The sequence below is a fragment of the Callorhinus ursinus genome, unplaced genomic scaffold, assembly GCF_003265705.2.
Source record: "Callorhinus ursinus isolate GAN/ISIS: 27379988/994484 unplaced genomic scaffold, GSC_fseal_2.0 scaffold3, whole genome shotgun sequence".
Lineage (NCBI taxonomy): Eukaryota > Metazoa > Chordata > Mammalia > Carnivora > Otariidae > Callorhinus > Callorhinus ursinus.
Genome location: NW_027397065.1, coordinates 45,587,092 through 45,608,111, shown reverse-complemented (window position 1 = coordinate 45,608,111; position 21,020 = coordinate 45,587,092). Strand labels below are relative to the sequence as shown.

The following is a 21,020-nucleotide window of genomic DNA, read 5'->3' as shown; positions in this document are numbered from 1 at the left end:
CTCAAACTGGTTCCAGTCTTGAACAGAATCATAGCAGTTATTCTTCTGTGTCATGTGTCCATACTGAAATGTTCCTTTCCCCCTACCAGGCTGGGGAGAGACAGGGACAGTCCCTGCCTCGTTCACACCAGCCAGCCTCTAGGACATATTAATCATATTTACTGAACAAATACCATCATTCTAAGGTGTAAAGCCTAAAATAACATTCGGAATGTTCTAAGAGAAATTAGAAGGTTGGAGGTGGTTGGGGCTTAAAGTGGAATAACTTCAGTTTTTAGTTTTCTTTGAAGGAACAGAGAGTCAGATGAATGAAAATACCAGTAAGCAATAGAAGCCAAGGGCAGAAGCGAGAAGGCGGGGCTGCAGCGACGACATCTCCAGAGAAGAACAAAGGGTGAAAAAAGACATACATACGCTTAAAAGGAGCTGACAGAGGAGTTCCCTTACAGAAGCCAAAAAGGAAAAAAAAAAAATGTTTCTCAAAAGAGTAGAGATGGTCAAATCCTGCACATGGAATTTGAAAAAGCCGTTAAAGGAAAGGTCATGTGCTGAAGGAAGTGGGTGCTGGAACGGAGACCCCTGCTACCACGCCAGAGCTGGGAGAAGGCTCCAGAAGCTGGAACGGGCCGCTCGGCCAAGAGCAACTGTTAAGGAGACAACAGACTTCCGCCTGTGAACAGCACTGAAAATGGAGCGATGGAAGACAGTGGAGGAAACACGGAGGGAGGAGGGGTCTGAGCCAGCAAGTCATCGGTGTTCTTCTGCCTCCAAATCCTCTTTGTTCCTTCTCCTACTTCCTTGCGGGGAAGCAGAGTGAGGCATGTGGTCACATGGGATGCTTTTGTGGTTTCCCACCCATTTGAGCAAGCATGCTCTGGCATGGTTGAAGAGGAAAAGGCCATCAGCGCTCCTTATGAATATCTTTGCGCCTGGTTGGGTGTAGCTCCAAGGAATTTCGGTATTTCCCAGACTGCCAGCTCACTTGTGGGCTGCCTTGGAGCCCTCCTGTTTTCTTCCTGCATGCGCGCCTTGTCGAGAAGTTTATAGTACAGTTGGGAAGACAACGGGGATATTGTCATTGACTTCGGTGTCTCGGCGGGAACCAGTTTCCACCTTAGCTACTTAAGGAATGTTCACTGAAGTGAAGTCAAGCTGCACTGATGTTCTTTCATGCCACAAGGCTGGACTTTCACACACTTTCTTCTATGTGGGTGAAAAAACACTTTAGAAAGAAGATTACTCTTCCGTGAATTTGCTAAGACTAGTGCCTATGATCCACTAAGCACTGTATAAAACATTTCGTCTTTAAAACAATTCCAGGAGGTACCATTTTTATCCCCATTTCATTGATAAGGAAACTGAGACCTGGAGGAACTTACTAAGGTCATGGTTCAAGTAAATGGCTCAGCTGCCATTTGAACTCAGGCTTGTCTGAGTCCAAAGACAACTAGGCTAGACTGTGCCTTCTATGATCAGCTCTTCTCTCAGCATCTCCAGAAGGCACATACCCAGGGAAAATCAGGATTATGGCAATCTGCAAAAGCACTTTACTCCTACCTTTGTCCTCATTGGCCCACCAGCCCTGACAGAAGCCGGGGTGGTTGGTGTACTTAGCACAGACACTGCCTCGTTTGTCAGGAGATGCCTGATAGTCTTCTAGGCAGGCTAGTATGTTCTATACCAGCAGCCCTCAGCTGTCTTCATCCTTGAACAGGGTCCCTGCTGAACACGGAACAGCCACCATTCTTGACACAAAGCTTACCCAGTTGCTAACAGGTTTCTAAGTGTCCAGGGGGCAAAGCTCTACCTGCTCACTCAATTTCCTTTAGATTCACCGAGTGATATAAGCATGGTGCTTCAAGATCAACCAATTTAATTAACTTCTCTGAGTAAGTGGGGATGGCTTTTCTTGAATCTCTGCTCAGCTGTGCTTTAGGGAATTTTATAGGCAAAGCCAAAGCCACAAGGGAATTTGATCCGAAGGACTTCCCAGGGCCAGTCTTTAAAACTGACCATTTCTTCTTCTCATTGTGAATCCCTGTCAGGATTTTACAACTGTGGCTGTGATTTATTAATGTGTATGATTCCTTCTGGGGGCAGTCCCATTTTTAAAGCTATCCCAGGCTTCGAGCAGCTCTTTGTAGTGCCCGTCCATCAGAGGCACCTGCTCCAGCAGTCAGCGGCTCCAGATGCACTCACACCTCACCAGACAATGCAGCAGCCTCCTAGCACCTGGCACACAGAGGAATAATGGATTTAGAGAAACACATCCCTGTGACAAAGTGAGAAGGCAGATTAACAGAAAAGGCCGGGATGACCAGAGGCTGAGGAACCCAGAGACAAAATTCCAGGAAACTAACTCGCACGATGATAGCACTTTACGTGGCTGTAGCATCTTGACACGGCCCGCTCACCCCCTGCCTAGCAAGAGGAGTTGGCATTTGAGCAACCCGGGGATGGGGGTGCCGGTTAGAGTGGTTCTCAAGGACTGCAAGATGGCCTTAGCTCTGGACTGAGGCAATCTGGAAATCAGTAGAATTAAAAAGACATACATTCAAGTGGAAAAAACTTCCCTTGCTTCCCCATCTTTTCATTCCATGTTATTTTCTTTTCCTCTTTAAAAACCATTTAGCAAAGATCATGAAACAGAACAAAGAGGAAGGGGGCAGTGAGCTGTTTATTGGAGGTAGAAAATTCAACTTGTGCCAGCATCACGTCACTGAACCAAAGAGCTCTCTGAGACTCTCTTTCCTCAACTTTGAATGGACCCAAAATGTCACTGTTATCAAAGCTGCACGTTGAAGAAGACAGAGATGATGTGTCTGGTAAAACAGGCAGCCCCAGCCAGGAGAATATATGACCCTTCCATTCACTGACCCTCCTTTTCTTCTGCCTCAGTGTGTGTCATAAATCGCTATTTGCTGACAGGTGGTGCTGGTGTGAACTCAAGGCTGGTTCCAGCACAAGAGAAACATGCCAAGAAAACTAACTTCCCTTACTGCCAGTGACTGTAGGTCCTGCCCTTCCCAAGCTGATCACCGTTTTGCTGCCTGATGGAGGGAAGAAAGGTGATAACCATCATCATTACAAGACTAATTCCCAGATATGCATCTCAGCATATTAGTGACCAGGAGAGAGAGATTCAGCCAGTATAGGAAGCATGAACAATCCTGCTGGCATCTCCTCCCAGCCCTTCCTAGTGCCCCCAGCACGCACACATGCACACTTACTCATACACTCGCTGCCTTGCTGCAGAACATTTCAGACTTGAATTGTGTTGATAATTATTTTGAAATGTTTGCTAAGGTTAGCACATAGTGATATTTGGTGTTTAAATCTTTATTGAGTGACATAGCTCTCCTCAGGCTTCTTTGGGACAAAGTGACACACATTTATGGATCTCCTTCTATATGCAAAACATTATGGAATTCACAAAACTTGACATCCCAGCCTCTGTACCAAGGAAAGAAATTGTTCAGAAAGAGCAGTCACCGTACCAGAAAGGAATAGGATGGACAGACAAGATGTTCGGAAAGCTCAGACAAGGCAAGAAAATTTGGGGACAGAGTTGCACCAAAGGTGGCATTGGAGCTGGTCATGGAAAAGGGTGGGATTTGGTTCTCCAAGGAGAGGGAAGTAGGAAGCATCATCCCTGGATCATAAGAGAAGAGTGATACTGAAACAGTGAATGAGGTAGACACAATGAAAACCTGACCATCCAGACTGAGAATGTGGAGTTTCCTCCTCTCTTTTGGCAGCCAGATGATGTCATCAGAGCTGTTTCTGGAAAGCGTACTTCTACTTGATGTGTAGGAGACACTCAGAGTAGAGAAGCAGCAAGCAGGAAAGAGGGTGGGAAGATGATTCAAAACTCAAGAGATAATTCAAATCTGTTCTGTGTCTTAAACACAGAAATAGTCATCAGTGAAAGTCTGTTTATCCAAATAACCAGAACTATCTGGAAGAGGCACCAAACACTTGCTGTTATTTATGGCAGCTTGGAGAAGCAAACTGGATGTGGAATTTGGCTCATTGCTTGTAGTCATCTGTGATATCTTGGTAAAAGATTGCCAAAAGATCATCCCCTCTTTAATTGTATCAAACGGCAGTTATCATTCACAGAACATAATTTCTACATTTAAAAAATAGGGAATTTTGTACGGGTGCCTGCCTGGCTCAGTCAGTTAAGCATTCAACTCTTGATTTCAGCTCCGGTCTTGATCTCGGGGTCATGAGTTTAAGCCCGGCACTGGGCTATGCGCTGGGCATGGAGCCTACAAGATAGATAGATTGTTTTATAAATATGTAGCCATTTAGTCCTCATATTGTGCACTCTTATGAAGTAACTACCATATTAGCCCCATTCTGCAGATAAGGGATCTGAGGAACAGAGTTTAGGTAACTCTACTCTTTACCTAGTAAAGAGTAGAGCTGAAACTCAAACTCAGGTATCCTGGCTTGAGTTCTTGCTATTAACACACTGTTTTATTTTATTTTATTATTTAAAAGTTGTGATAAAATGGGTCATGCTCAAACAACAGTGGGAATAGAGAGGAGGAATGGAGGGGAGAGACTATATAAAGAGTATGGCAACTCCTTGAAGACAGATGGGGATGCAGGAGGGAAAACTAAAGGGTTACTGTAAGCATGTGAGTCTTGCAACCAGAAGTTTTTCTGGAAAGTTAAGAAAAGAGGGTGTGCTCAGGGAGAGGGATGGCCAAAAAAGGAGCTTGAGCTTGTACACTGGTGAGTTATTTAAATAGAGACATCCAGCAGGCAGCCTTGTGGGAACACCACTCAGATATGAAAGCCATCTGCTTAGTCATGACAGTTGGTGCCTCAAGAGTGGAAGTTATTGTCAGGAAAACAATTATAAATAGAAGACATGGCCAAGTTGTTAGTAAGTGCCTACTTTTTAAGAGGAGCCCGCAATAAATAGAGATAGGAAGAAATTTCAGAAGCACGGAAAGAAGAAAATAATTGGTTTCAAGTGGAAAAATGCGAAGGAAAATGAATATCAAGAATGGTACACTGCATTTGGTAACTTGAAGGTCAGCTGTTTGGGGAAAAAAATAGGACCAATGATAAAGTCAGAAGGTTAAGGAGATGGCAGGATTCTATAATCTTTGTAGGTCAACATGGGACTCAAGTTGTCATTATGGACAGACAAGAACTGTACTGTCCACTAGGTCCATGTGGCTATTTAAATTTAAATTAAGTACAATTAAATAAAGTTAAAAATTGAGCTTCTGAGGCACATGAGGCACACTTCAAGTGCTCAGTAGCTGCACATGGCTACTCTACTGGACCACGCAGATATAGACCATTTCCATCATTGCACGAAGTCTTGTTCTACAGACTTGAACCGAGATAAGGATCGGGAATCTTTTTCTATAAAGTGTCAAATGGTAACAATTTTAGGCTCAGTGGGCCACACGGTCTGGGTCATAGTTACTCAACCCTCCCACTATAGCTTGAAAACAGCCATGGTAAATACAGGAAAAAATGGGAGTATGCCTGTGTTCCAGTAAAACTTTATTTTTGGACAGCAGTACCTGAATTTTGTGATTTTTTTACATCATGAAATATTACTCTACTTTCGATTTCATTTTAACCATTTAAAATTGTAAAACCCATTCTTGGCTTATGTGCCATACAAACACAGGTGTCGGGTGCAGTCTCCCAGCCTCTAGACTGTGGATCTCAGGAGCAGAAGCAACGCACACCTGGGCATCTGTGTGTGCTAGATTGACTGGACAAGAATAAAGTCTAAAATAAATACATATCAGCACTGAGTTTCCTCTGCTTTTCATCATCCAAATAGATAATGCAAGTCAGATAAAAACACACATCAAAATTACATGAGCTGCGTTAGAATATAAAAAGGGAGACAGTTAATATATAATGATGAAAAGGAAATTTTGATGTGTGGAATTCACATCAATATGCTGGAATCTCAACTTGTGACTAGCTAACTAGATGTGTTGCTGTATAGAAATCGAATTAGATGTTCAATGTAAAAAAAAAAAATTCTCCTATTTAGCCCAGTTTCCTGAAATATCAGTATCTGCCATCTTAAGCACTAATCATGCCAAGACTCAACAAGGTCCTCAAAAAAGAAAAAAAAAAAATCAGTTAAGTACACTAATGACCTTCCTTGTTTATAAGACATTGGCAGTAAAGAGTTTTCTTTTACTCTACCAACTTTCACTCATTGACAGTAGCTGCCGAGAGCCAGGAGATGAGGAGTGTCATGACTGACCCTTAACGTCTGCCTTGGGTGAGGGAGTGAGGACATGTGGCACAAGTGTTTGCCACTGCTCTATGAGCACCATGATATAGGGGGTGGAAAATATACTCGATTTTGAAATATTTGAAGATCTGACTCTACTATACATGAGCTTATTGTTTTTGCCTTTTATTACAGAAAAATTTAAATAGATACAGAAGAGAGAATGGTATAATGAGCCCCTGTGTACCTATCACTCAGCTTGAACAATTATCAATTTTTCCTAGCCAATCCTTACTTCACTTTCTCATCCCCATGTTATTTAGAAGCAAATCACAGACATCATAGCATTTAAGAGCGTTTTACTTTTTTTTAGACCAGTTTCTAATTCTGCCTCATGTGCTTCTGTTGTTATACGAGAAATGCTTTTACATTGTTCAGTGTTGCTCAGGGTGTAATGTGAAGGCAAAATCAGAGGAAGCTGTTTTTGAAAGGGTTAAAATGGTTGATTTAAAAAGAGACTTGGGGGCGCCTGGGTGGCTCAGTTGGTAAGCATCTACCTTCGGCTCAGGTCAGGATCCTGGAGTCCTGGGATCGAGTCCCGCATCGGGCTCCCTGCTCTGGGAGTCAGCTTCTCCCTCTGACCCTCTCCCCTCTCGTGCACTTTCTCTCTCAGATAAATAAATAAAATGTTTAAAAATAAATAAATAAAAAGAAACTTGAGCCTATCATTCTTGCACATACATATCCAAAAACATGATTTATAGTATTACACTTCTAAGTATGCTGTATCCTCAGGCTCAGCTCACAGTTGCCATGTGCCAACCATGCACCAGACATCATGCTCTGCATAGTTACCTCCTTTCATCCAGAGTCCAGTAAGACATTGTTGTCACAAGTCAGGCTGAGGCCAGTCAGCTGGTGGGAGGATGAGGGGGAGGCAATTAAAGGAATAATTTTCTGCTTTAATGAAACATGGCTTCCAATACACCTAAGCTTCGTCTACCTTATTCAGCATAACTCTGATGTTCCCCTTCAGAGATAATTACTTTTTCTTCTCAAGTTGTTTTTGAAACCTGAGTCCAGTAGCTGCACAAAATTTGGATTCATCTGCCAAAAACCACGAAGAGAGAGTGGAGGGGAACAAGTGAGTTCAGAGCTAATATTTCTGACCACAGAAATAGGGAAGGCAGGAAATCTTGTTACATGGTCTGACCACCAACAAGAAAAAGAGACCAGTGCATCCTACATCCCCAGACTTGAGCAAAGAAATGCATGGATCTCTCTGTCCTTTTCTCTCCCATTGTGGTGTGTGCAGTTGACTGTTCCTCACCATGTCTCCTCATAAGACTTTCAGGATCAAGTGATTCCTGGCCAAGAAACAAAAGCAGAATCCTCCCTTTCCCCAGTGGATTTGGATGAAAACTGGTAATAAAATCAGACACTGAGTCTACAAGGGATCACATATGAGATGGCATGCATATTTATGCCTCATGAAGGTCACTTGCTCCTATCCTGTTGCTCTGTAAACATCACTACTACCTGAAAAATAGACTTATTTGGGGGGGGGGAAATGATTTTTCTGTTACCCTGCTTTTGCACCAGTAGATTGTTCAGTAATAAATATGTGAGACCTTTTGATTGGGGAAAAAAAAAAGTAGTAGTAGTACATGGATCTGACTTCAAAACCATCTTTAGGATCTTCACGATTGTTTCATTTCTACCTTGAGAAATGGGTAGGGAGATGGAAATGAGAGTGAGAAAATATTCTCAACCTCAGGAATGTTTGGAGGCAGTTACACATTCATATTGAATAATCCAAATGTCGGAGACATGAGTGCATCTGCCAGCACAGTGTGGCAATGACAAGGAGATGGTTTAGAGGCAGGAGCACCTGGCCCCTGACCGGCTGGTTGCCCCTGCCTGCTCGCTTCTCTCTGCTCTTGTTTCTGGGCAGGAAAATCAGAAGGAGAGACTATCAGAAATCGCCATTTTTTTAATGAGGTATAATTGACATATAACATTATATTAGTTTCAAGCATACAACATATTGATTCAGTTTTTGTATATATTGCAAAATGATCATGACAGTAAGTCTAGTTAACATATGTCACTCTCCATGGCTGTAACTTATTTTTCTTGTGATGAGAACATTTAAGATTTACTTTCTTGGGGCACCTGGGTGGCTCCGTCAGTTAAATGTCTGCCTTTGGCTCAGGTCATGATCCCAGGGTCCTGGGATGGAGTCCCACATCCGGCTCCCTGCTCAGTGGGGAGTCTGCTTTTCCCTCTCCCACTGCCCCTCTCCCTGCTTGTGCTCGTGCTTTCTTACTCTCTCTCAAATAAATAAAATCTTTATAAATAAATAAAATCTTAAAAAAATCTCTCTTGGCAACTTTTAAATATACAGTACAGTATTATTAACTGTAGTTACCATGCTATACATTACACCCCCATGACTTATTTAAGAAATTGCAATTGACAGCTTGTCAGTGTTTGGTTTAACATATGGATTATGGGGGCAGCGAGGGTTGTGGTTTTTAAAATTTAAAGTAGCCGCCAGTGTTTGAAATTGGGAGGTTTCAAATCTTTTCTGGACCCTTGTTTCAACATGGAAAGAGTTGGGAATCTCCAAATAGAGGTGTTGTCTTCAGAAAGGATGAGTGAGGGAGAAAAGGGAAGGAAGGAAGGAAGGAAGGAAGGAAGGAAGGAAGGAAGGAAGGAAGGAAGGAAGGAAGGAAGGAAGGAAGGAAGGAAGGAAAGGGGAGGAAGGAAGGAAGGAGAGGAGAAGAGAGGAGAGGAGAGGGGAGGGGAGGGGAAGGGAGGGGAGGAGGGAAAGGGAGGAAGGAAGGAAGGAAGGAAGGGAGGGAAGAAGGGAGGAAGGAAGGAAAGAAGGGAGGAAGGAAAGGGGAGGGGAGGAAGGAAGGAAGGAAGGAAAAGAAAGAAAAGAAAGAATGAAAGAAAAGAAGGGATGAGTAGTCTCTTCTTCTCCCCATTCCCCACCACTCCTTTCTGTCTTCCCAACAATGAGGCTGAGGACCAGCTGCCATTTAGAATCACTGCACTTGCAGTGACTTCTGACACTGGACTCACATTCCCTGCCTCATCCCCAGAGACATTTGCAGTTATAACCTGGACTTTAGGTACTCTAAGGTCTCGGAGACTCTATGGTTGTCTGTTAAAATATGACATCGCCAACAGCTAAGTTGCAATATGTTGTCTCATTCAAGGTTTCCAGCATGGGAGCTTGGGTGTCCAAACTGCACAACTAACCTTTTCACCCAGGTCACTGTAATTTTCAGAGGAAATGCTGACTCCTGGATTTGAGAGTTTAGGTGAACGTGATGGAGTCCTGCATTCTGTTTAATTATCTCCCTGCTTTTGCTTTGCCTTGCCATTCACTGAAGATTTTTTTTAAATTCTTGGGTACTAATACTCAAATCCAAACTATAGCCAACTAGAGTGTTCTGACCACTTGCTTACCATCCTCTGTTTGTACAGGCTGTTATAATTTTCAAAAACTTCTCTGAAATATTTGCTTTTCCCACTAACCTTGTGAGAGAGATGGGGCATGTATCGTTCATCCTATTTTACAAAATTGAGGCGAAGATAGCATGTTCTTTAAAGAGATTTTTACATTTCGGCCTTGTCCCTTAAAATCAGGCCCTGATACATTGTTTTTAAAAGCTGCTTCCTAAATACAAAAATAAAAATGTGTTTATTTAATTAAAACATCATTCTCCAAGGCCTAAAGACTTCCAGACTGCACTATTCTCCCTCCCTACTGAGACGTAATTGAAGATTGATAGGATACATTTTATTAATTAGGCCCATCTGGTTTTCCCACAGAGAAGAAAGGAATGCGTCATCTTTGATGCCAGCTGATTTAAATAAAAATCCATTTGGATTTAGCCCTTTCATGCTGGTGCTACACCAAAAGACCAGGATGTGAAATGTGAAACATTTACCTTTATTTCATTCTCTAGAAGAAAATTTGAGTTTTTGTAGCAAAAAATATATTCTTTGTCAGAGCACTGAGGAAATGAGTACTGGGCAGAATCATGTACTCTCTTCCTGATCAACTGCAAACCATTCAAAAGAAGTTGAGTAGGATCATCAAAGGAATACAGACAGCAGAGTGCCCTCTCTTTGGTTTCATAGGGCACTGCTGGGGGTGGGGGGTGGGGGTGTGCACACACGTGTGTGTGTGGTGGTGAATTTTAAGTGTCAACTTAGCTGGGCCATGTTACCCAGACATTCGGTCAAACATTATTCTAGATGCTCCTGTGAAGGTATATTTTTAGATGAGATTAACATTTAAATCAGTAGACTTTGAGTAAAGCAGTTTATCTTCCATAATGTGGGTGGGCCTCATCTAATTAGTCAAAGACCTTAATAGAAAAGGATTGACCTTCCCAGAAAAAAAGAGAATTCTGCCAACAGACTGCCTTTGGACTCAAATGGCAACACTTCTCCAGCCGTCAGCCTACCCTGCAGACTTTGAACTTTCCAGCCTCCATAATCTTATGAGCCAGTTCCTTAAATACACACACCCACACAGATATGCACATCCTATTGGTTCTTTTCTCTGAAGAAACCTGACTAATGACTAATACAGTGTATGTGTCTGCGTGTTATATGCTAAAGCAATTAAGACTCTAAACCAGGAGTTGGCAAACATTTTCTATAAAGAACAAAAGGTTTTGAGGGGCATTGGCTCTCTATTGCATCTACTCAGATCTGTTGTGGCTCAAAAGCAGTCACAGAAAATGTGGGGGAAAAAATGAGCATGCCTGTTTTCTAATAAAACTTTATTTATAAAAATGGAGGATGAGACAGATTTGACGTGCCATAGCTTCAGACCTCCCATCTACACTCCAGAACCATTATTGATTGATAGCTAAAATATTGAGAATTCATCATATACCCAAGCATTTTATGGCACGTAATGTGCATACATTTCAACCACAACTCAATTTGAGTTGTATAATACAAATATTTGTATAATACAAATGTTAAGTTATAGGATCCTTATTTTTCTGTAGCAACTTCATATCTAATTTTAGCTCTCATTCCACCAGAGTGAAACAGAATGACAGAACTTAAACTACCAGCTGGGACACCCAGAATTACTTCCTCAGGGCTCTTCCTGTACAAAGGGAGCATGTCCGTATGGCACTTGATATCTTCATCCCACTGATATCCAATGTGGTGTCCATTGTCTCAGGGTCCCTGGTCATCACAGATCACTACTGAGATAATCCTGAGTTATGGTCTGAAAGGCTTCTTCATGTCCAAAGATGCTTTCTGCTATCTGCATGCCACTCTTGATAATTGTTCTATTCTTGCATCACATGGGGGCAGAACAAACTCCTTAAAACAGTTTGTAGTCTTACTGCCTGAATACATCAGTTAGTTAATCTTACCCAGAGTCTTGCCCCTCCTGGGTTCTCTCCAGCATTGGGATACATTGAATAGCACAAACTTTTCCCTCTAATTTTTTCCCTCTTCTCTAGGCTCAGCTCATGGAATGGGGTAGGAACTGGCCAGTGCCTAACTTATCACCCCCTACCTGTTTTTCTTTTTTTTTTTTAATAATTTTTTATTGTAACATCATTAGTTTTTGATGTAGTGTTCCATGATTCATTGTTTGTGCATAACACCCAGTGCTCCACGCAGAACGTGCCCTCCTTAATACCCATCACCAGGCTAACCCATCCCCCCACCCCCTCCCCTCTAGAACCCTCAGTTTGTTTTCATCCCTCCCCAAGTGTGATCAACTTTTTTCTGGTCCAGAAATGAGGAAAGCTCACACTTCTTCATCATGTCTTGAGTCATTTCCAGTACCCTCTCTACTAAGCTTTTCAAACACAAAAGGCACCATAAGACTCCTCTTTTCTCTGCTTTCTCTCATGGTATTTCTTCTCTGAGACAGTGAGCAAAACCGGCCTGGCTTCTAGATTAAAGGAATAGCCAGAATAAGAAAGAAAATACCCAGATAAAACATTGGTAAATGTTTGACAATACTATCCTGTCACATTGAATCCTCACAACACCCAGAGTAAAGTGAACAACTACCTGTTTCATAGAACTAGAAAACCAGAACTGAGAGAAACTGGACTATTTGCTGATATAGTAGATTTAAGAATCAAAAGAAGGTCATCCTGACTTCAAAGCCAGGATTCTGAACCTCCAGTGGGTTATGTTAATCCAGTGTTTACACAGGATGTTCTGCTGTTGAAATGGACTATAATCTGTGGAGTCACAATTGGTTTGTGAGTCAGTATCAAAGGAAAATGAGCAATACAGAGTAGTCTCTTGGTGGCAAATAAGTGGTATAGTCAAGGGCTACAAGTTTATAGAAAGCAGAGATGACTATGAGTTAGGGTAAAGCTTTCATAAAGAAATAGGAATTAAGTTTAGTCTTTAAGGATTGAACTAATAGGATTCAGTTGGTAGGGACATATAATTTATGGGGAGGAATTCTATATCTTCCTGCCTTAGAGAAAGATATCTGATCCGTGGCCATCAGTATGTGTCCAGTCTCTTGAGGTGAGCCACTAGTTTTAGTCACCAGTACCTATCCCAAGGACCTGAAACATTTATATTTTCTTCAAACACGAGACCTCTCAAGTAATACCAGTCAATTCTTCACTATATATCCCCTCTTTGGGGTACTCGGGAAATTTTAAGATGCTCTTCTCCTTGAGACTCTATGGAACTGTCCTGATGTGGCCAGGAAGGGGGAAAATTATTTCCCTAGTTATACCATTTGGTCATTGCCACTCAGGTACCAGAAAGACCTAGAATTTCTCATTGAGATCTTTAGTTTACTCTAGTACTATCAGTAAAACTAAGCAGTGGTTAATTTTGTTTGGGGAACCTTCCCCAAAACCTATGTGGAGTTCCGGTTGGCTTGACCCTATGATCCTTGGTCTAGCATCCTGGAGCCCTGGGACATAGGCAAGTTCTAAACTTTGAATGTTTCCCCTCTAGTTCTTGTTTTGACAGCCATTTGTTCAGTTGTTTTTGGATAGAAAAACCATCTTTATGCATGCTTGGAGTTTCCAAACTCCCTCTTAGTATTTCATGTATTTTTGCTTAACATATAGACCAACAATCAGAAGACAAACCCCTTTCTCAAAAGATCAGCTCTAGAAAATAAATACCTCTGTTTTCATGAGCCTGTTTTAGAGCTAAAAATGGAACATCTGACTCATTATTCTAGGGTCTCTTAAAACCATCTTCTCTCCCCTTCCTCCACAAACGTGTACACACACGGAGACCTCACCATCGCAGAAGACATAGCAAATCATGCTTGATTCCACAAGTTGGCTTTCTGGACAACAGATGGCAAGTGACAGTTACGCCTTCTTTTTTTTTTTTTACTTCTGAAGGTTGCTTGCATGTTCAAAAACTGAACGCCTTAGGGAATGACGGCTAAGGAGGACGGGATTTCTTTTTGGAATGATGAAAATGTTCTAAAAGTGATTATGGTGATTGTTGTACAATTCTGTAAATATAATAAAAGTCATTGAATTGTACACTTTAAATCAGTGAATTATATGGTAGGTGAATTACATCTCAATATAGCTTTTTTATTTAATTTAGATTTAAAAAGAAAGAAAGAAATGACCTAGCTCTCTGGGACCCTTGATGGTGTGTCTGAGGGGTTGCATGGAAACTACTAGGAGATGTTCTGTTCCCCCGACCCTGTACTTGGTTGTCTTCCTCATATGTTTCCTATACTATGAAATTCTCTAGGCACCCCATGTCCTTTCCCCTAGATCTCATACATATGTACTTGGCCTAGAGAATTCCAACTCATCTTTGGGAACCAGTTTAGTCATTAGCTATTTCCATGAAGTTTGCTTTGATAAGCTAAATGTGAGTTAAGAGCCCCTGCCATGTATTCATATCTTTCATTGTCATAATTGCCTTCTCACTAGACAGTGACCTTTGGAAGAGCAGGAATCGTTTTCATCGTGTCCCACTATTATATCCTCAGGGCACAGAACAGTGCCTACAAGATGGTACAGAGTGGGTGGATGAATGCATGGGTAGATGGATGGGTGGATGGATGACTTAACTACTAATATACGCTTTAGAATTTTACTGTCACGGAATAAAGATTGATGGAAGTTACAAAGAAGATGGTTTTCCCACTTATGTGAGGAGACAGAGAGAGGTGAGGATGTTAGTATTCAGATCGGTCATTCTGTTTTTTCAGAATCTTAAGGTTTTTTTGAGTGGTGTATAATGAAGGTTTTCTCTGGGGATAGTAGCTCATCCACATTTGCTATTATAATTGACCTAGCCCTGCTGTCCTGCTGTTCTCCCTGCTTGTTTATAAATTAGAGAACATCTTTCAACTTGGTGGGGGAGCTGTATTCTCACACAGAACAGTGAGATGGCAGTATGTGTAGGACCATTTAGAGACATCGTTGCAGCTCAAATGGGGTGCCCCACATTTTCTTTCAAGGCATAAAATCACTCACCAGGACAGGACCAAACAGAATGAGAGCTTATTTGTAGGACTGACAATTTTTAAGCAAGCTAGAAGCAGGGATAACATATTGAAGAACTGAAGAATTCTCTGAGTGACTGCTTTTTTCTTTTCCATCTGTTTCTTCCCTAATGACACCCACAGTTGTCTAATGGGGCCACCAACTCAGTATCCCAAATCCAACTTCAAAAATATGCCAACTTTTTACCATAATGTATCAGTTGGAAGGTACTTCAGACTCTACCTCTTCCGACGTGCTATGTAATGTATTAGTGTTCTGAACAGATGGTATTCAGTTTGTTCTTTGTGTATCTCTAGCGATGATTACTCATTACTGCAGGAGACAACTGATTTCCCTATTGTATGATGGCATAGAAAATTCATTTCAGAGGAGCAGAGTCTTCCAAGTATGTGGTTCGGGAGACACACAAGCCTTGGAGTCATTGCTCTGCTCCTAACCAGCTGGGTGTCCTTGGGCTAATTACTTAACCTCTTGAAGAGTTATTTTTCTAACTCTACAAAAGGGGGGTTAATAATACTTAACTCGTTATGAGGATTAAATGAGAAAATATATACAAAAGCATTCAGTGTGTTTGTTGCCTGGCACATAGGAAATATCCAATAAGTAGTAGCTTAAAAATCAAACCAAAAAAAAAAAATTCTCAAAGGGTTTTAAGACTAATAGTTGCAAATAAAGGTCAAGAACAGAATAAACTACAGCTACCGTGATTGTCAAAGTCATGCTAGTATCTTACTCTAACATGTATGGCATCCTATGACTATACCTGGATTTGAAATGAAGGACCCTAAACTCATTCTGAATTAAAGAAACCTAGGAATGAGGAATTACTAAGCAGAGACAGTGATGCATGAAAAGTTGCTTCCTAGTTGTCTAGAGAGAGAGAGAGTGTATGTGTGTGTGAATCATGACATAGAATGGACTACTCCATTTTCTTAATAAAAAGTGGAACAGAGAAAGGTGAAAACTTCTTAAAGGTTCTGTCTGTGCCTCTTGGTCATCTTGCTTGCCAAGCCCCTCTTCCTACTGTACCAGCTCGTGAATACCACTACACAACACAAAATCAATCAGATCAATTCGTTTGAAAGAAAAGACCATTTCTTTATTAGGAGTACCTGCATGCAGAGTTTGATGACTTCAATTGTGATTTTGGGTGTTTTTTTTTTATTTTCTACTTCTAAGCTTGAAATTACCTAGCTCATCAAGGTGATAATTGGAATCTCTGCCTGATCTCTAAAAGCAATTGGCTTCTTCTTCTCAAACAAAAGATCATTGTTCTTGATTTTTCTGAATTATCTTGCATTATAATCAAGAGGTGGTATCCTTACAAATAAGGGCCAAGGGTTAGGGTCTAGCTCTCAATTCAGCAAACCAAGAAAAAGATGAGGTTTTGATGAAAGATGAGTTAGCACGCAAACCTGTTTCTTCAAATTGACTATATGCTACAAGGGACAGAGCTCTTGAGAAATACGTGAGAGTACTCCTTAGGTGGCCAGGGACTTCTCAGCATTTCTCTCAATGGCATTGATCCAGATCTCAGTCAGGGTCACCTAATTTAAAGCACATCTTGTGCATGTGGGCTGAACATAAGTGTGACATGAAATGGGCTTCCCAATAACCCAAGAGTGAGGGCCCTGAAGTTTTTTGTAGGACCATTACTTTCTGATCACCAACTTTTCATCTTGTTACATCACTGGGTCCAACTGCAAAAAAACATTTAGTTCTGATTCTTTTGGATGGAGGCATCTTCAAGCTCAGGAAGAAGATAAAGGATTTTCATTTCTTCTTTTCTCTCTTTGTGTTTTTGTTTGTTTGTTTTAATTGAAGAACTTTAGGGAAACCCAGGTTTGTTTTCTACAATGAAGTAAGGTAATTCCTAGAACAATTGTAATGACTGGTTTTATTTCTCCCTAACCCTGTCCTTTGGAGCCCATTATTCACTTACCTGGCGTACCCATAATCCCAGTCCCTGATTCTCTTTATCGGGATAACTCCTACTTATCCTGAAACACCACCCATTCCTGGACTTCCCCCACCATCTTAGTTCTGTACCTTTGTAGGTAGCCTGCACTATTATCTTGTAACTTCCTGCTTGCCCACCTATCCCTAGGAGACTGTGTGTTCCACCTTTGTACCCTCAAGTTCCTGGCACTTAATAACTCCCCAATAATGGATTTGTTGAGTACCTCTGATAGAAAGCAAACTACCCTAATTGAAGTATTTATTTTTTTTCACTCAACACATACTTATTGAGTTATTATACTTAAGGAACAGAAAATTATAAAGGAATGAGGTTTCAAAGCCAGCAGAACTGAGAGAACAAATTATAGTAAAAAAAAAAATTACCCTTGGAAATCTCTTAAATTGTACCTATAGTACATGGTTTTATATGTTCAAACCTGTGTAATAATTCTAATGCACTCAAAGGTCTGATATCCACTGAGTTAAAAGAAGGAACAAAAGGCTATCTAAATGCATAGATCTGGTCAGCCAAACCATTCGGTATTTAAGTAACTATTAAATTCTTAAAGGTGAGTCAGCCAGTGAGTGTAATGTTCCTGCTCACCTGAGAGGTTTTTTTTTAATGTTAAGTCTCTACAGTCTTAATACATATAAGGATATTTAAGAATTAAGTGATATAATAATTATAAAAACACACAGCATAGGTCCTAGTACCATGTGAATGCTCAACAAATGTTTGCTCAACTTAAACTTAAATCTTACTTGATTGGAACTGTTTCTTTGGAAAGTTATGGAAAAGAAGGTAGTCGCTTGCTTCTTGGTCATTGTTACTGTGGCTTCACTGGCTGCAACTGCTAGTCCCGGGCCTTAGCATCCTAGAGTCCAAGAAGCAGGAGTTTGGTTCTCATGACAGTGTTCATGTTAGACGCATGAATCATGTGACTGGACCACATGTACCCATGCTTTGTGCCAGGCATGGAGGCAAGATGCGTGGGTGAGGCACACGTATCTCTGGTCTTGGGAAACTCTCGGTCATGTATGAAGGACATAGGTTGAATAAGGAGTGTCTTTTATGGAAGAAGGAAGTCAGAGTGGCAGAGAGCCCTCTACAGTCTAGGCTTTGCAAGTGACGACTTCCCTGAGGAAGTGGCATTAAGGTAAGTAGTAATTAGCCAAGATACAGTGGGAGACTGAGTTTAGTAAGGGAGTAGAGGAAGATCTAGAGAAAACAGCATGAAGAAATGAAAGAATTTTAATCTAGTTGGAATGTTAAATGTGGCCTTGACCTTTGCCTCTCCTATCCTGTCATGAGTGCCTAGTAAACCCAATCCTTGGTTAATCTAACAATCTACCTACCTTCTGTCTTCACTGAGGCAGCAGACAATAGCTAGAGAAAAATACACTCATAGTAACCAGTCTTTCTCTAAGGTTGTGAGCCCTAACATCAACTGGATTATAAGTACAGTCCAGAAATCATCCCAACTTGGTTCAGTCCATTCCCTGTCATAGGACCCTAGAGAGTTTGTATGTCTTTCTCTCCAACCCTTCAACAGACCCCACTCTATGCCTCCCTCTCTTCTGACTTTGTTTCCTTTTATGTGGAAAAAATAGATGCGATAAAAAGAGAATTTCCACACATTCTGACCACATCTAGCTCTGTGTTTATCATCTACATTCCTCCAGTTACCAGAATAGCATGCTTCTCTCTAAAGCATCCTCTCCACTCCTGCAATGGATCCCATTTCCCTTGCACCAATTCAGGGATATTAGTCCAACAATTGGCCACCATCTCCTCACCTGCATCTTCAACTTTTATACTCTCCTCTCCTAGCAAAGAAAAACAAAAGAAAAAAAAACCTTCCCTTAACCACCTTATTACTCCTGGCTACCTCCCCATTCCCGCCCCCCATAGGAAAATTCCTTGAAAGCATTGTCTCTACTCTCTGTCTTCATTTCCTCCCTTCCCATTTTTTTCTTGATTCACACTAGAAGGCTCTCCTGACCACCCCAGAGCATACTTTCCTCATGCATCAGTGACCATCACCAGAGGCGACTTTGCTTTGAAACTAGTAAAGCTTATGCTTCAGTGATCCTCATTTTCACAAGCCCTTTGAAGGCCCTAAACGTCAGTTCCAAGAGATAAGACCCTATATGTAAGTCTAACAGTCCCCAAATTGTATATGCTTTGGTTCCCACAAAACCTAGATTCACCCCTCACTTCTGTGTTGCCATATCTAATGGTCGGTGTCTTTAGTCCTTTTCTTACTGTCAGCAGCATTTGACATGGTGTGGTTCCCTCATTGTTAAAATTTTCCTTCTTGAGCTGCTCCTTCTCAAGGTTCTCCTCCTATTTTGCTGGCCTCTCCTTCTCAGTGTCTTTGGCTATTGCTCCTCATCTCCTTGACCTCTAATGTTCCCCAGGACTCAACCTAGGACATTATCCACACTCATTCCCTTGATGGTTTCATCTAGTTTTTGTGGTTTTAAATGCCAGCTCAATGCTGACGACTCTCAATTATTTACCTCTAGCCCAGACTTTTCCTCTAAAATCCAGATTTTATGCCTACGTAGTTACTTGCTTTCCCTGTTGGGTGTCTAATAGATATCTCAAATGTGAAATTTGAACTCCTGATTTTTTCCACCAGCCTGAACTCATGAACTTTCCTATCTTGGTAAGTAGAAATTCCATTCTTCCAGTTGCTCAAGCCAAAATGGAAAAAGCAAACAAACAAATAAAAACTTCTCTTTTTTTCAAGCTTTACATTGTTTGTCAGAAAAATCCTGTTGTTTCTCTTAAAAATAACGTCTAGCTCCCATGATTTTCACCACTGCTCTCCTGCCCCATGTTGCCATCATCTCTTGCCTGGATTATTATAATAGCCTGGGAACTCATCCTCCTGCTTTTCACAATGACTGTTTATACTTTCTTTTTTTTTTTAATTTTTATTGTTATGTGAATCACCATACATTACATCAATAGTTTTTGATGTAGTGTTTCATGATTCATTGTTTGTGCATAACACCCAGTGCTCCATGCAGTACGTGCCCTCCTTAATACCCATCACCGGGCTAACCCTTCCCCCCACCCTCCTCCCCTCTAGAACCCTCAGTTTGGTTTTCAGAGTCCATCGTCTCTCATGGTATGTCTCCCCCTCCGACTTACTCCCCTTCATTCTTCCCCTTCTGCTATCTTCTTTTTTCTTTTTTTTTTTTAACATATGTTGCATTATTTGTTTCAGAGGTACAAATCTGTGATTCAACAGTCTTGCGCAATTCACAACACTCACCATAGCACATACCCTCCCCAGTGTCTATCACCCAGCCACCCCATCCCTCCCATCCCCCACCACTCCAGCAACATTCAGTTTGTTTCCTGAGATTAAGAATTCCTCATATCAGTGAGGTCATATGATACATGTCTTTCTCTGATTGACTTATTTCACTCAGCATAACACCCTCCAGTTCCATCCACGTCGTTGCACATGGCAAGATCTCATTCCTTTTGATGGCTGCATAATATTCCATTGTGTATATATACCACTTCTTCTTTATCCATTCATCTGTCGATGGACATCTTGGCTCTTTCCACAGTTTGGCTATTGTGGACATTGCTACTATAAACATTGGGGTGCACGTACCCCTTCGGATACCTACATTTGCATCTTTGTGGTAAATACCCAGTAGTGCAATTACTGGATCATATGGTAGCTCTATTTTCAACTGTTTGAGGAAACTCCATACTGTTTTCCAGAGTGGTTGCACTAGCTTGCATTCCCACCAACAGTGGGTTCCACATTCTCCGCATCCCCGCCAAAATCTGTCGTTTCCTGACTTGTTAATTTTAGCCATTCTGACTGGTGTGAGGTGGTATCTCATGGAGGTTTTGATTTGGATTTCCCTGATGCCGAGCGATGTTGAGCACTTTTTCATTTGTCTGTTGGCCATTTGGATGTCTTCTTTGGAAAAATGTCTGTTCATGTCTTCTACCCATTTCTTGATTGGATTATTTGTTCTTTGGGTGTTGAGTTTGATAAGTTCTTTATAGATTTTGGATACTAGCCCTTTATCTGATAGGTCATTTGCAAATATTTTCTCCTATTCTGTCGGTTGTCTTTTGGTTTTGTGGACTGTTTCTTTTGCTGTGCAAAAGCTTTTTATCTTGATGAAATCCCAAGAGTTCATTTTGCCCTGGCTTCCCTTGCCTTTGGCGATGTTTCTAGGAAGAAGTTGCTGTGGCTAAGGTCGAAGAGGTTGCTGCCTGTGTTCTCCTTTAGGATTTGGATGGACTCCTGTCTCACGTTTAG

The 21,020-nt window shown here is 41.3% G+C and overlaps 1 protein-coding gene across 2 annotated transcripts in view; it reads left to right on the top strand.

Moving 5' to 3' along the window:
• The window catches only part of SGCD (sarcoglycan delta), a 965,947-nt gene that overhangs the window by 873,063 nt on the left and 71,864 nt on the right, over nt 1-21,020 (top strand). The gene's annotated exons all lie outside the window — the stretch shown is intronic.